The sequence below is a fragment of the Mauremys reevesii genome, linkage group 12 (assembly GCF_016161935.1).
Source record: "Mauremys reevesii isolate NIE-2019 linkage group 12, ASM1616193v1, whole genome shotgun sequence".
Lineage (NCBI taxonomy): Eukaryota > Metazoa > Chordata > Testudines > Geoemydidae > Mauremys > Mauremys reevesii.
This window is the reverse complement of record NC_052634.1, coordinates 21,147,499-21,151,717: the sequence shown is the minus strand read 5'-3', so window position 1 is coordinate 21,151,717 and position 4,219 is coordinate 21,147,499.

Genomic DNA, 4,219 nt, shown 5'->3' with positions numbered 1-4,219 from the left:
CAGGTCACCCCTGGAGCAGGTTAAAGCTGCAGGTTGACAGTGGGGCTGCTGCCCCTGTGAACAGCTGCTGTAGCACCGCCTGGGCAGGACAGGGAGAGCCAGTTATACCCTCCCCCCCAGCCTGTATCGGGGGATGGGAGCACTCACACCCTGGGGACCCACCCACCAGAGATCTACGGGGGGTGGGAGAGTGGCACCCACACACCCAGGATGTTGTAGGGGGGGACAAGGGCATCCACACTCCGGGATCCTCTGCAGAGGGACAGACACCCACACATCCAGGACACCTGGGCGGGGAAAGGGGGCACCGAAACATCCAGGATCTTACCTGGCAGGACAGCGGCGCCTGCAGCTCGACATGAGACGGGGGCGGGGGGAGCAGAAGCATTTCCCAGTTCCAGGCTGTCCCCATCTGGCCAAGGCACAGAGCTCACAAGCAGAGTTTAAAGCTCCAGCTGCCAAACTGCAAAGCAAGCCGGGCTCTGTGGCTGGTGCCTGTGATCCCAGCTCCTGGGGAGGCTGAGGCTGGCGGATCGCTTGAGCTCAGGAGTTCTAGGCGGCAGGGGGCTGTGCCGATCAGGTGTCCGCACTAAGTTCAGCATCAATATGGTGATCCTGGGGAAGCTTGGGGTCTCCAGGTTGCCTAAGGAGGGGTGAACCGGCCCAGGTCGGAAACGGAGCAGGTCAAAACTCCTGTGCTGATCAGTAGTGGGATCGCACCTGTGAATAGCCCCTGCAGCGTAGCCTGGGCAAGACAGTGAGACACAGTCTCTTTTTAGACACCCCTACCCCGCAGAGCCTGGAGTGGGGGATGGGAGCACCCACACGCTGGGGAATCTGACTGGTGGGTTAGGGACGCACCCAAGCAACACGGATCTTGAAAAGAGGAACAGCGACACCCACACACCACAGAGCCTGGATGGGGGCAGGGGAACATGGGAGCTAGTTCATGGGGTGAGGGACACACCCATATGCTCCGTTGCACCATTCTTAATGAGAAGAACAGGGGCATCCACACAACACGGATCCTTAACGAGCTGGGGGACACCCACACACTCCACTATTAACCAGGAGGGACAGGGGCACCAGACACCCCCAGTAGCATAGAGAACCCCCACATCCACCAGATCCCTCATGGGGGGTAAGACAGAGGGGATTATAATGGGGCCCAGCGCACCCACGCACCAGGGATTGTTAAGGGTTGAAGGGACAGGGACACCCACACACACTGAGATCACATCCTTGGAGGAACGCAAACCCTCCACAGAAAGACCTGGTCTTTTCCATGATGGCAGCCTAGCCTGGGTGAGTCAAAGTTTCTTTTTATACAGGCACGCCCCAGAGATCCTGACTAGGGGGAGAGAGACACCCACCCACCAGAGATCCTTAATGGTCTAGGGTGCACCCACACACCAGGGATTCTTATGGGTGGGAGGAATGGAGACAGCCAGACACACTGAGATCACTTCCTCCAAGGAGCCTGGGCCAGACAGGGAGACACAGTCCCCCTTTACATATGTAAGGGGACTGTTGCCCCCTTACTAACATTCAGTGGGGGTGTTTTGGTTGCTAGCTCCCAGAACTAAAAGGGGAGGGATCGATGGCAAATCAGGACCCTGAGACTGACAGTCCCCAGGAACAATGGCAAGAGGCCAATGCTCCAGGTCAGCCTGATTGACAGGGCAGGCCGGCTAATCAGGAAGACAGAAGGCTAGGGTGGGTCCCGTCCTCCGTGTGTGAGCAGGAATGTGCCGGAGTCAGACAGAGTGGGGCCGAGCAAAGGAGAAAGCAGGGGCCCAAGCTGAGCTGGAGAGCAGAGCCGGGCCAGATCCAGAGGGGCCAGAGGCACAGCGCAGAGAGAGCAGATCCTGTGCTGGGAGCAGAGCTGCAGCCAGAGAGCCACAGGCACAGCCCAGGGAGAGCAGATCCTGTGCTGGGAGCAGAGCTGCAGCCAGAGAGCCAGAGTGTGGTGAGCAACTGGGGCCAGCCAAGGGGGGACCTTGGGCAAAGGGCCCAGCACAAAAAGACACCCCCAGCCAAGGGTCCATGCAGGCTAGGCTGGGAGGGGGACCTTAACCTGCCGGGGGGCTGGCACTGGAAAGAAGAATCCCACCACCCAAAGCCCGGAGGTGTGTGGTCACCACCATTTCAAGTGTCCCACCCACAGCATCCCTGCAGCACAGTCAGGGCCTGAGAAGGAGGCCTGGGGCCTACAAGGAACAGATTGCAAAGGGCCTTGATATCCAGAGACATTGTTTGTAATGTTCCCTGCCACAGAGCAGGGTGATGTGTTTCCCTGTAACCGTTCCCATTTATTCTTATTCTTTTCTTCAAATTGATTGTTAAGTAAACAACTTGTATTTGCTTTAAATTGTCTGGAATAATCAGTGGGTCAGGGAGGTGCCCAGTGCAGAGAGGGTACCCCGGAGTGGGGACACCTTAGCCCCTGTCCTAGGTGGCCACAGCAGGGTTGGGGGTTGAGCCCCCCAGGAATCCTGGGCCCAGTCTTGTTGGGGCTACGAGAACTCTGCCAAACAGGAGAGCCCTCAAGGGCAGGGAGGCCTCTGGGTAAAGGAAGAGGGAGCGAGGACTCAGATCCTTTCGCTAGCCCACTTCACCGGGGTAGCACAGAAGCCAGGAAAGTTCCCCACAATAGCGGGACCATTCCCCCGCTTACATAATTGGCGTCACTAACAGGATCCTATCCACAGGGTCCACCCCATTGGTTTACTGGTTGAGTTCTAGTAGCACTGTCCAGGCCTGTTTGAGCACTCTACCATGGCTGGAACTGAAGAACTACGAACCCAGTTTGCTGAACTTCAGCGCAAATTATCAGACCAAGCGGAGGCATTACAACAAGCTAGAACTGAACAGAGAGAAGCCTTATCGCTGGCCAAGGCAGTAATAGACCAACAGACAGCAGAAGCTAAGAAACCCCCTACTATTTATGTCCCACGGGAGTGGAAGGTCACGGAGTTTGGTGGCTTCCCAACTAGACCAGGAGACATTACGGTAGAGGAGTGGGTCAAGTCTGTGAAGGCGGCTCTGGGTGTGCTAAGAGTACCTGAAGAAGATCATGTGGACTTCATAGAGGAGCACCTCAAGGGCCAGGCCAAGGCCACAGTGAAGTTCATGGCAGTGGCACACAAGAAAGATGTGGAAAAGGTATTTGAACTCCTTCTAGAAGTGTATGGAGACAAGGTACCTGTTGGAACCCGACTAAAGGAGTTCTTTGAGAGAAAGCAGGAGCCTGGTGAAACTATCCAGGCATATGCATATGACCTCCAGGAGAGAATGAGTAAAGTGGAGCGGCGAGACCCTCAATGAGTTCCAGACCCAGATACAGCTCTGAAAGAGCAGTTGGTGTTGGGGCTTCGTGATGACTCCCTCCAACGTGAAATGAAAAGGAGGTTTAAGGAAGAGCCCAGTAAGAAGCTCCATCAACTCATGCAGGCTGCCATTATGTGGTCAGAAGAAGAGGAAGTTCCTGTGGCAGAGACAGCCAAGCCTAAGCCCCGTACACAAAGTGAGGGCCTAGTGAATGCAGCTGCTGGGGAAAAGGCCCTGCCCCAAACAGAGCTAACATTGGAAAGCTTAAGAGAAGCTGTCCAAAAACTGATAGTCCAACAGGGGGAGATGCTGAAAGTGATGACCGAGTTGATGAAAGAAAAAAATCCCATTAGTATGCCAAAGCATCCAAGGGCACCGGGATCCCGAAGAGCCCCACTGAAGGATGAGCTGGGAAGATACATTTGTTACACTTGTGACAGGCCAGGACATACTAGCCGAGAATGTTCACTGAGTAGGAGGACAGAGTCCCAGGCACTCGAAACCAATGGGTCACCAGGAGCGAGTGGTCCATCTAGAGTAGAAGGCCAAGCAGTGGCAGAAGGATTCCTAGGCCTGTCCTTGGTGGAAAATCCCTCTGCATACAGTGAGAGGAACGTGGTCAGTGCCAGCATATCTAGCGACTTCTGTAAGCGAGCATTTGGAGACTGTCTAACTGCTGAAGTATGTATAGCAGGGGTGAAGACCAGATGTTTGTTAGATACTGGCTCCGAAGACACCACCATTACAGAGTTGCATTTTAAAAAATATTTGAAGGACAAGGACCTGACCATGCACAGCACACGGTTTATATGTCTAACAGCTGTTAATGGACTGGCAATCCCAGTGGTGGGGTGCCTTGAAGCAGACATAGAGTATATGGGCCAAACGC